Source organism: Ornithorhynchus anatinus, chromosome 3 (genome assembly GCF_004115215.2).
Source record: "Ornithorhynchus anatinus isolate Pmale09 chromosome 3, mOrnAna1.pri.v4, whole genome shotgun sequence".
In the NCBI taxonomy this organism is placed as follows: Eukaryota; Metazoa; Chordata; class Mammalia; order Monotremata; family Ornithorhynchidae; genus Ornithorhynchus; species Ornithorhynchus anatinus.
In genome coordinates, this window is record NC_041730.1 from 40,601,444 (window position 1) to 40,614,539 (window position 13,096).

Below are 13,096 nucleotides of genomic sequence, written 5' to 3' on the forward strand. Positions count from 1 at the left end.
GTGCGCTATCCACTGAACCATGCTACCTCCCTCATTTGGGACAGGGATTGTGTCTGGTCTGACTGTATTGCATCTACCTCAGTGTTTAGCCCAGTACTTGTACACAGAAGCACTTTTCTAAGATCACACAATTGCTTTAAACCACTATACAGCATTCCCTGCAACATTTACATGAACCCCTTCCTCATCGTATTAGCTAATCACTTCAGCTACCACCCAGAATCCACATCCGTCTCCTACTTAATGTCACTCTCCTCAGCCTTCAGATCACAGGATGGAAACTTATGGTTAAAGAGAGGGATTTGGGTTTTCTGGGTCCCAGATAGAGCTGGTGAGCAAAAATGCCCCCTCTGTGGACTCAACCCCACGATGGAGAGGCCACTGTCTTTATTCCCAAAGCGAAAAACTGTGCAGGAAGTAACTAGCCTACCCCACCTGAGGGAATTAGGGCAGAGGGGAAACCAAGATGGCAGTTCCACTCCTGAAGAGTAAACTGGAGTTCCCATGGGTAGAGAGAGGATCAAGATAGTTGATCTACTCAAAACTGGATGGCAGAGTAAACTGACACTGCTTTTGCTCCCCAATAAAATGGGCTGAGGGGGAACCAAGATGACTGCACCACTCATCACCGGATGGTAGAGTCAACTGGTGCTGCTTTTCCTTCTCACCAAAATGGGCTGAGGGGGAACCAAGGTAGTGGCTCAACCACTGATGGGAGGGTGAACTGGAGCTTTTCTTCCTCCTCTCAGAAATGGACAAAGAAGGAGCCAAGATGGTGGCTCCACCCATCACCAAATAGCAGAGATAACATGCTCTGCTCCCCCTCCACCCTTCTCCTACTCTGGTGGGAGCAGCAGCAGCGGTCACAGCAGCATTGCAGAGATGGGCAAACCAAGCTAGGCCGAGAAGGAGACCACTTAATTTCCCCAAGCAGCGGAGGTAGAACTGTTCCTGTGCCGGGCTCTGGGTGCTTAAATAGTGGCCACGTGTGGCCTGAGAGCCAAGCAGAGAAGCCCGGAGGGGGGAGAGGGAGTTAATTCATCCCTAAAATCAGGTGTCTTGGGCACCAATTTTTTTTAATGTTATTTGTTAAGCCCTTACTATGAGCCAAGTACTGTTCTAAACACTAGGGTAAATACAAGGTAATCTGGTTGGTCACAGTCCCTGTCCCACGTGGGGCTCACTCTCTTAATCCCCATTTACAGATGAGGTAATTGAGGCACAGAGAGGTGAAATGATATGCTCAAGCAGGCTAGTGGTGGAGTGGGATTAGAACCCAGGTCCTTCTGACTCCCAGGTCTATGCTTTAACCACGAGGCCACATTGTTTCTCCAATTAAGGTTCCCACGCACGTCAGGTTCAGGAGCAGTTGATGCCTCTCGCCTCCTGTACGAGTTTCCGGGGGCAGGAGCCACTGGGGAGATGCCAGGACTGGCCACGGACAGTGGAATTTGAACGGTGCGTGGCTATGCAGCCATTAGATCGTGGCACTGATGTCTGCCCGGGTGGCTCAGTGGCCCAGCACCCTGAGGGAGGATGCTGGTCTGCTTCCACCGCAGCTTAATTAATTCATTCATTTAATCGTATTTATTAAGTAATTACTGAGTTCACAGCACTGTACTAAGCACTAGGGAAAGTACAGTACAACAATAAACAGTGACATTTCCTGCCCAAGATGAGCTCACAGTCTAGAGGCGGGGAGACAGACATCTCCACCCCTTCAATGCTCCACCCCCAAGTTCACCCCTACAAAATAAAAAAAATGGTGCCCCAATGAACAGGAGTTTCACCGGCAAGCAGGTTCCGAATGGTCATTGGCTAGGGTTTACAGTGGCCAGGGTTTACTGGGCTGCCAAGTCTTGGTGTTCATTGAGAAGCAGCATAGCCTAGTGGAAAGAGCCCAAATCTGGGAATCAGAAAGAGCTGGGTTCTAATCCCAGCTCTTCCTTCTGTCCGCTGTGTGAGTTGGGGCAAGTTATTTACCTTCCCTGGGCCTCAGTTTTTTCATTTGTAAAATGCAGATTAAATCCTCTTCCCTCCTATTTAGACTGTGGAACAGGGACTGTGTCTGATCTGATTAACTTGTATGTACCCCGACACTTAAAGCAAGGCTTGGCACATAGTAGCTGCTTAACAAATATTATTATTATTATTGTCATTAATAATCATTATTATCATTATTCTCTCTAAGTGATTATTTAAGCCCACTTCTAATCAGCCATTAATACACCGGCAACAGTGACTATCAAGCACCCCCCATCCCCATATTTACTTTTGAGTGTGCACAGAAAACCATTACTGAACTTAGAAAGAAAAACTCTTGGTTAATAATAATTTTAAGCCCTTCCTACGTGCCAAGCACTGTATTAAGCACTGGGGTAGATTCAAGATAATCAGATGGGACACAGTCCCTGTCCCACAAAGCGCTCACAGCCTAAAGGGGAGGGAGAACATTTATTAATGTGTCTGCTTATCGTTGTATTGTACTCTCCCATACGCTTAGTACAGTGCTCTGCACACACTAAGTGCTGAGTAAATATGATTGAATGAATGAATGAATTCCCCATTTTTACAGATGAGGAAATTAAGGGGCATAAAAAGTAAGTGATTTGTCCAAGCTCACACACAGATAGCACTGGTCTGCTGAATCCCAGGCCCATGTCACTTTTCCACTAGGCCACTCTGAAGTGTTATCCAAATCAAGAATGCTCCATTTGGGGAAGTATTTTGGGTCAAAAGTGTTGGCCCTTTTGGCTGGGTGTTAGTTAAGAATGATAATAATAATAATGATGATGATGACGGTATTTGATAAGTGCTCACTATCTGTCAAGCACTGTACTAAGTGCTGGGGAAGATATAAGCTAATCAGGTTGGACACAGTCCCTGTCCCGCATGGGGCTCACAGTCTTAATCCCTATTTTACAGATGAAGTAACTGGGGCACAGAGAAGTGAAGTGACTTGCCCAAGGTCACACAGCAGACAGGTGGTGGAGCAGGGATTAGAACTCAGGGTCTTCTGACTCCCAGGCTCGAGCTCGATCCTCTAAGCCATGCTGCAGTGGCACCTCCCTACCTCCGGACCCCTCCTCTTGCTGATGCTCTCCTCCATTGAGACCTGAAGCAGGGAGGGCACGAGCTGTTACCCCCATAGCGGGGAGGTGAAAGGAGGGTTCGTCGGTTCCCTGGATTCACAACTGGATGGGGGAAGGGCACTGTCATCTTCAGAATTTCCATCCTAACAAGCGATAAATCCCAGCCGTAGATTCGTCTTGCTTCAGAGCCCTGACAGCAAATTAAAAATGAAAAAGGAACCCACTTAAAATCAATTTTCAGAAGCAAGCCCAACATACTCAATCACTTTAATACCACGTCAACCCAATCCCACAGGGCAATCCATGAGTGAAATATCACCTCACGCAGCAGTGTCTCTCTCCTGGAGACTGGGGAGCTGGCTGGGGTCGAAAGTTGGTTTAGACTCCTCAGGGCAGTCTGGCAGGTGTGGATGTGCTTCCCATCCAACGAGCTTGAGATTCACTTCATTGTCCTTTCCTTTGCCTCAGCCTCCTGCTCCTTCTTGAGGTCCTCGCTGGGTTCAGGACTCACCCAGAGAGAAAGACACTTCTCCAATTCCTCGGCCACTCCTAAGCAGCTGATGACAGGGAACAGGGGAATGAAATAATAATAATAATAATTGTGTTTTTTTAAAGCACTTACTATGTGTCAGGCACTGTACTAAGTGCTGGGGTGGATACAAGCAAATCTGGTTGGACACAGTCCCTGTCCCACATGGGGATCACAGTCTCAATCTCCATTTTACAGATGAGGTAAATGAGGCACAGAGAAGCAAAGTGACTTCCCCAAGGTCACACAGCAGACAAGTGGCAGAGCTGGGATAAGAACTCATGACCTTTTAGTCGGGAGCCCGTGGTGGGCAGGGATTGAAAGGCAGAGATTGTCTCCTTATATTGCTGAACTGTACTTTCTAAGACCTTAGTACAGTGCTCTGTACATAGTAAGCGCTCAATAAATATGATTGAATGAATGAATGAATGACCTTCTGACTCCCAGGCCCGTGCTCTATCCACTAAACCATGCTGCTTCAGGGAGAGGAGGGGATTACACAGTGGACTGACTGTCTAGCAGTAATCAGTCACTCAATCAAGTTTTTTTTTGAGCTCTTACTGTGTGCATAGCATTGTATTAAGCAGCTGAGTGAGCACAATGCAACAGAGTTAGCAGACACGTTCCCTGCTTACAGTGAGCTTACAGTCTAGAGAGGTAGACAGATGTTACTATAAATAAATAATTTCTACTATATAATTAATAGATAGCTAAATAATATTTTTGAGTGCTTCTTCTGTACTAAGCACTTGGGAGAAAACAATAGAGTTTGTAGACATGATTTCTTCTGACAAAACTGTGAGTCAAATTCCATCTGTGGGTGGGGTTCTTTTAAATAATGAGGAGTTGACAGTCCTTTCTGCATCGTGCACATCAATCAATCTATTTTTGGTGTTTACTGGTCATTTACTGTGCATAGAGCCCAGAACTAAAGGGCTTGGGAGAGGACAATATAACACACCTTGCAGTCTAGGTGGAGAGGCAGACCTGAAAACATAAAACAGATATGAACTTAAGTGCTGTGGGGATGAAGGTGGAGTAAGTAAAGGATATACTAAGTGCCTGGGAGAGTGGGACGTGACACGCGTTATTTCATGGTCTGAGAATGAGGAGGGTTGTGAAAGTGGGGTGAATAAAGGGTGTATGAAGTGCTTGAGAGAGTGGGATGTGACATGCATCGTTTCATGGTCTGAGAATGGGGCGGGTGTGGAGCTAGAGAGAGATAAAAGAGAGGCTGGAGACCCCAAGGGAAATGGACCATATTTAATTCCCACCTGGAATTCTTTCCCAGCATTTAGTGCGGTGCTCTGAACACAGTAAGTGCTTCATAAATATCATACTTCTGCTACCTCTGCTTCGACTGCTACTGCTGCTACTATTATTACTACTACTACTATTCTCAGGATGCACGTGTTCGAAGTTACAACCCCTGAACTTGACATTAGCCTGACCCAGATGCTAGTCATGGCTTCCTCTGGTTAATCTTTGCGTTTCTGAGAGGTGTCGATATGTTCGGACGACAGAGCGGGCTACCCTGGATGAAGCCGGTCCAAGGGAGACTCACAATGTCCAAAAGCTGGGTTGATTGTCAGTGAGCTGGGGCCATTCCTAGTGAACTGGGGTCATTCCCAGTGAGCTGGGTCATTCCCAGGGATCAGGGGCCATTCCCAGTTCTTACCTGCAGGGAGGGAAGAGAAAATCTCTGCTCTGGGGGGATGTGGGCCTGGGAACTGCAGAAAGATGCAGGTGGGGAAGAAGAAAGGGATAAATAAAATGACAGATATGTGCACAAGTGCTCTGGGGCTGGGAATCAGGGGAGAGCAAAGGGAGCAGGTCAGGGCAACAGAGAAAGGAGTGGGAGATGAAGAAAAGAGCGGCTTAGTCTGGGAAGGTTTCTTGGAGGAGATGTGCTTTCAATAAGGCACTGCCTCTGTGTTCTGTGGCTTGGAAGTGGTCCCCATGTGCAGAGGGGGAAAAGCTCACTGTTTTGGTGGACTGTCACAGAATGTTCTGGGTGATGTCACCGTAGGCTTGGCAAAATGAATGTGACATTGTCTCTGGTCACCCTAGTCCTAGCCATCTTTTAAGCATCCTGTCTAAAGAGACCCAAATTCTGGTCCCCTTAGCTTCTCTATAAACTCTGAAAGATCCAGCTAGCATCTGTGAAGTTTCTGAAAAGAGTCTCTCAGATATACCTGGAAACTTCCTCTTTCTCAACTGAGTAATTAAGTTTCTGAGGCTCTTTAAGTTTCTGTGATGAAGAGTCCCCTGCCTCTAGTTTCTGAGGTAGTTTGGAGAAGGAAAATCATCCCGGGGGTAGAAAATCCCTAGTAGCAAGTATTTCCTTCTCCTTGACGTCTTCTCCTTTATCTTTAGACAAATTTCTTCTGGCTGAACTGCAGAGCTGCCTGGATCATTCATTCTTTGATTCATTCATTCAATCGTATTTATTGAGCGCTTACTGTGTATAGAACACTGTACTAAGCACTTGGGAGGATACACTACAACAATAAGCAGACACATTCCCTGCCCATAGCAAGCTTTCAGTTTAGAGGTAAACACAGCCCCATAGAAAGACCTGGAGAAATACAGGGCTTAGAGCTCTGGGGATGGAGCTAATTGCCACCCATCAATCAATTGTATTTATTGAATGCTGACAGTGTGAAGACCACTGTACTAAGCATTTGGAAGAGTAATGATAATAATAATTGTGTTTGTTAAGCACTTACACTGTGCCAGGCACTGTACCAAGCACTGGGGTGGATACAGGCAAATCGGGTTGGACACAGTCCCAGTCCCACATGGGGCTCACGTTCTTAATCCCAAATTTTTTTACAGACAAGTTAACTGAGGCACAGAGAAGTGAATGCACTTGCCCGAGGTCATCCAGCAGAAAAGTGGAGGAGTCAGGACTAACCCCAGTTCCTTCTGACTCCCAGGCCCATGTTCTATCCACTAGGCCAGACTGCCTCTCTCCAATACAACAGAATTAGCAGACACATTCCCTGCCCATAATGAGGTAACAGTCTCTGAATTATGCCCTTCCCAATAGAATGTCAAGGGAAGGGGTGAGGGATGGATGAACATTTTCCAGGAAGGGAAGCAGGAATTGGGTCACTAAGGACCACGGGAAATGGAATATTGGGAGTCAGAAAAAAACCCTCAGCATCTCCGAGTGATAACAGTGAGGACCAGCAGGTGTCACTGACCGAGCGCAGCCGTGGAAGGGTCCCCGAGAAAGGCTCCTGGAGAGGTCAGTGGGTTGGAGAACCGGATGTGGGAAGATTAAAATCCAAGAGTAATGAAGGCCGTTAGTCCTTCAACACCTCTCTCGTTGCTTTTAATATTCGGCTTTCATGTTAGCAGCCTTCAAGTCTACTGGGGATTTATTGGCATTTTCTTCATTAAAGTGAGATGCTGATAGCCCCCAGCTCTGGTCACCTCTGAGTTTATGGGTTAGAATCCCTCAGAGAGACGGTGAATGCCAAGCAGTGAGTCGACTGGTCATTACCTTAGAGGCGTCACTGATTTCCTACTGCAACCCAACCCACACTCTCTGCTTCTCTCACGTCAACTTATCTGGATCTTGTCTATCCCACCATCAACCGCTCACCTGCATCGCTCCTCGGGCCTGAAACTTTCTCCTCACTTCATATCCAAGAGTTAGCCACTCTCCCCACCTTCGAAACCCTAACGCCAACTTTCTCACTGTACCCCGATCTCGTCTATCTTGCTGCCGACCTCTCGCCCACATTCCGCGTCTGGCCTGCAACGTCCTCTCTCTTCATTTCCAACACACAATTACTCTCCCCACCGTCAAACCCATCACATTTCCTCCAAGGGGCGTTCTCTGACGAAACCCTCCTTTCCTTTTTTCCCACTCCCTTCTGTATCTCCCTGAATTGCTCCCTTTATTCATTCCCCCTCCCAGCCCCACAGCTCTTATGTCCATACCTGTAATTTTATTTATTTATATTGATGCCTATTAATGTCTGTGTCCCCCCCGCCCCAGACTGCAAACTCAGTGAGCAGGGAATGTGTCTGTTACAGTGTTATACTGTACTCTCTCAAGTGCTTAGTACAGCGCTCTGTACACAGTATGCACTCAGTAAATACTCTTGACTGAGTGAGTGACTGACTGACATCTCCTCTGCGAGATCTTCCCAGATTAAGCCCTTATTTCCCCTCTCCACCTTTCCTCTGCATCAACCACCCACTTGGGGTTGTACCTCTGAAGTTCCTTGACATCTAGTTCATCCCCTAGTCCCACAGCATTTATACTCTGCTGCTTCCCCTATTTGTAATTTATTTCAATGTCTATCTCCCCCCACCAGATTGTAAGCTCTTTAAGAGCAGTGGCTGTGTCTTCCAATTCTCTCTTATACTTTGCCAAATGCTTAATACTGTACTCTGCACCCAATATGTGCTCAACCAAGCAGCATGGCTCAGTGGAAAGAGCGCTGGCTTGGGAGTTAGAGGTCGTGGGTTCTAATTCACTTGTCTGCTGCGTGACCTTGGGCAAGCTACTTAACTTCTCTTTGCCTCAATTGTCTCATCTGTAAAATGGGGATTAAGACTGAGAGCACCACATGGCACAAATTGATTACCTTGTATCTACCCTAGCACTTAGAATAGTGCTTGTCACGAAGTAAGCACTTAAATACCAGAAAAACAAAAGAACAAATACCAAAAAAATACCAGTGTTTGATTGAAACAGCATGGTGTAGTGGATAGAGCTCAGGCTTGGGAGTCAGAAGGACATGGATTCTAATCCCGGCTCTGCCACTTGTTTGCTGAGACCTTGGGAGAGTCACTTCACTTCTCTGGGCCTCAGTTACCTCATCTGTGAACTGGGGATTAAGACTCTAAACCTCCTGTGGGTCGGGGATTAGTGTCTAACCTGATTACCTTGTATCTACCTCAGTGTTTAGAACAGTGCTTGGCACATAATAAGCGCATAACAAAAACCAAAATTATTATTATTATTATTGATTGATTGATTGGGAAATGATTGAAAGGCATCTACACTGCAGCCTAGAGAGGGAACCCAGATAAGAGTAATCATGGTGGGAAATAAAAAAGCGCTTAGAACAGTGTTTGGCACATAGTAAGCATTTAACAAATATTATAATTACATAAACTAGTTCATCCAGACTGTAGCCTGAGAGCTAGGTTACTAAGGCTCAGTTATTATGGTATGTTTTAAGTGCTTACTATGTTGCAAGCACTTTCTAAGTGCCGGGGTAGATGCATGCTATTCAGGTTGGACACAGTCTCTGTTCCAGATGGGACTCAAAATATAAATAGGAGGGAGAACAGATATCGAATCTCCATTTTACAGTTGAGGAAACTGAGGCACAGAGAAACTAAGTGACTTGCCCAAGGTCACACAACCAACAACAGGCTGAGCAGGGATTAGAATACAGTTTCTCTGACTCTCAGGCCCATACTCTTTCCACTTAGTCATGCTGCTTCTCATGATTCCATAAACTGGTCATTCAATCAATTAATCCTGACTCAATCAATTGACTCCATTGATTCGATCAATCACTCCCGGATTGAGGTGACTTGGTTGGTGAATGGGCTAGAGGGCGGGGAGAGGAGGATTGAAGTGACTCAGGAGACACTTTGAGGTCTGGATAGAGGGACGTTCACTTTTATGAGATCAATTCTAAATGAATTCAAAGTACCTGTGTGTGATCTTGGCCAGATTGCCACGTCGGCCACTTTAGTGGCAACCTTGCTTTCCTGCTTCAGTCTAGTCTAACCTGTGCTGCCTGGGACATCCTCCTAAAATGCAATGTTGTTATTTATTAAGTGCTTACTATGTGCAGAGCACTGTTTTAAGCGCTGGGGTAGATACAGGTTAATCAGGTTGTCCCACACGAGGTTTATAGTCTTAATCCCCATTTTACAGATGAGGTAACTGAGGCTCAGAGAAGTTAAGTGACTTTCCCACAGTCACACAGCAGACCAGTGGCAGAGCAGGGATTTGAACCCATTACCTGAGACTCCCAAGCCCGGGCTTTTTCCACTGAGCCACACTGCTTCACCAATGCCTAACAGAATGCATCACTCTCAGACCTCAAAAACCTCCACGGCTCCCCTTTTTTCTCCACTTTTAGCAGAAACTCCTGACTATTAAATTCCAGGTTCCCCAGTGACCCTCTCCTTCTTTCCTACGAGTTTGTTCTCCTGCTACATGTCCTTTGGACTCTTGGCTCCACAGAACTTGCTCCTAGCTGCCCCTTGCTCTCCTACCTCTGAGGCACTGAATACAATCTTTGGTCCACAAGGAATTCTTTCTCCCCATTAAACTGGCCTGACCATATCCCTCTCCACATTCAAAACCCTCCGGAAAGCCGCCTCCCTCCACTAATCTCCACTTTCCAAACAGATCATCCTACTTGGCCTCTTGACACCCATCTATCCGTTTAGTCATTCATGTATTTATTATTTAGCTTGCATCCGTTGCAGCCAAGGGCTGGCTCAGTCAGCCAATCATACTTAACGAGTGTTTCCTCGGTGCAGGGCACTGTACTAAGTGATTTGGAGAGTACAACATCACAATATAACAGACACATTCCCTGCCCACCACGAGGTTACAGTCTAGAGGGGGAGACAGCCATTACTATAAATGTATAAAATTACAGATGTGGACATAAATGCTGTGGGGCTGGGAGGCGGGATGGCTAAAGAGAGCAAGTCAGGGCCATGCAGAAGGGAGGGGAAGAAAAGGAAAAGAGAGCTTAGTCAGAGAAGACCTCTTGGAGGAGAGGCTGGGTGGTCTGAGGGACCTGACTAGAGGTTCTGTGTTAATTGGAGAGATATAAACTCCTCACCACTGTCTTTTAAGCACTCAGTCACCTTGCCCCCTCCTATCTCACCTCACTACTCTCCTCATAGCACATTTGGCTTCTCGAATGCCAACCTTCTCACTGTACCTCGGTCTCGTCTCTCCGCTGCTAGAATTTTTGACTCCGCTGCCTTTAGCTTGAAAGGACAGAATAATTTACTGGTCGCCTATCTAGAAAGATAATCACAACAGTTTCTCCTGCAATAAACCACATCTTCCATGACCCTCCAAAGGCTCTAGTCCCTAATGACTGCACCATGTTTTGACAGCCAGAATTACAGCTAGAAAAATGTAAACAGTGCTCCACAGTTGCATTCAGCATTGGCTCTAATTAATTCCTTGTCTTGCTGCATTTATAATATTGCATGAGAAAAACGCCTGCAAAATATCTGGGGCTGAGATTGACTCAGGCCTTGTAGCTCGGAGAGAGTGTTTAGGGAAGTCCCATGTTGATTCCTTGGTCCTCCCTGAATTAACCAGGAGTCAAACTGGGATTCTGTCCCCTCAGGAAGGAATAAAATCTCAGGCAGCACAGTGAGAAGTGTTCAGGGTTTTCGCTTAGAATTTGCCCAAATCCGAACTGTAGTAAAGCAGCTTGGCTTGGTGGAAATCACATGGGCCTGTAAGTCAGAGGATCTTGGGCAATTCATTTAACTTCTCTGTGCTTCAGTTTCCTCTTCTGCAAAATGGGGATTCAGTGCCTGTGTTGCTTCCTACTGAGACCGTGAGCCTCATGTGGGACATGGAGCGTGTTCAAGCTGATTAGCTTGTATCTACCTCAGCACCTAGTTCAGTGATTGACTCCTAGTAAGTGCTTAACACATATAATTATTATTATTGTTATTATTATTACTCTCCCTGTCTTCCCTTCTACATAAACTGTGATCCCCATGTGGGACAGGGACTGTGTCTGACCTGATTAACATGTATCTACCCCAGGGTTTAATACAGTGCTTGATGCATAGTAAGCAGAGTAGCCTAGTGGATAGAGCATGGGCCTGAGAGTCAGAAGGACCTGGGTTCTAATCTCCAGCTCTGCCACTTGACTGCTGTATAACCAGGGGCAAGTCACTTTTCTGGGCCTCAGTTATCTCTTCTATAAAATGGGGTTTAAGACTAGGAGTCCCATGTGGGACAGAGACTGCATCCAACCTGATTAGCTTGTATCTACCCGAGCACTTATTATGACGCTTGATGTATAAGTGCTTAATAAATACAATAATAATACCCTTTTTTAAGCACTTACTATGGGCCTAGAGCTTTGCTAAGCACTGGAATAGATACAGAGTGATCAAATTGGACCCACTCTCGAAGGATCAGCCCTGGAATCAATGACTAACCTCGAAGCAGGTTGGAATAGTTGAGCAACTTTCCACTGGTTTCTCGATTCTGAATACAAAAACACTGCGTTTGACCAAAAGCCACTCGGGGGATTAGCCAGAGGATTTGGGCCTTCTGTGGACACAGAGCAGAGAAGAACACAGCCCGCCTGAGGAAGGGGCAGGTTTTTTAGCTCAATTCAGATCGCTTTTCGTGTTCTGGCTGAAAGCTTAATTTGGCGGTGGGATGGCTGAAAAATGCTTTAAAAGGACCTTCAAGAGCTTGAGATTCATCTTGAGATTTTCTGTCCTCCTCAGAGCTCGTCCTTCTGCGTCTTCCTGCCCGGGGAGGAATGGTGGGGCTGCCTTGGTGCATGGGCAGAGGGTGGGGAGGGGCTGCTTGGGGAGGGGTCACTATGGGCATGTAGGAAGCCATGATTGAGCGGGAGGCAAAGGCAAGGTCTGCTGGACTCCCATTCACCCCCAAACCCCAGCACTAGCCAGTTCTGAGAGCCATCACATTGTCACTCCAGACAGCGGGGCCACAGCCTCCTCCACCCTCATCTCTCTCTATCCTTTGGGGGAACTCAAACCTGTGGCCCAGATTGGACCTCAAGGCCAAACATGGGCTGATGGGTAGAGAAACCTTCAGAGCCTCTGGGGCTGGCTGCTTCCTCATGCTGCTGGAAACCACCACTTCCTAGAAATAGCAGGAGGAAAAAGCAAGTCCTTCAATGGCGGGGGCGGGGGGCGGGGGAGAGCAGGGGCTGGACTTCCAGTGTCAGGGAGCAGGGGAATGGGTGGGATTTAACCCTCTGGAGAGGGAAGAGGTATGTAGATTTAGAGGGAGAGACATGGAAGTCCGAGGTGCTGTTGAGTCATTCCTCAGAGGGAAGCAACCTCTGTAGGCTGAAATGACTTTCAGGGGCCAGATGTTAGGAGGACATGGGCTCAGCATCACCCTCCCTGTATCACCCTTGTAATTGACTTCCGCCGACGCGGCTCTTCTTGCCACTGTGGCTAAGCAGAGAAGCAGTGTGGCTTAGTGGATAGATAACAGACCTGGATTCTAATCCCGGTTCCACCACTTGTCTGCTGTGTGACCTTGGGCAAGTCACTTCACTTCTCTGTATCTCAGTTCCCTCAGCTAAATGGGGATTAGGACTGTGAGCCCCATGTAGGACAGGGACTGTGTCCCACCTGATTAGCTTGCATCTACCCCAGTGCTTAGTACAGTGCCTGGCACAAAGTAGACACTTAAGAAAAATTGTTATTGTTATTATTATTATTATTGAGGCAG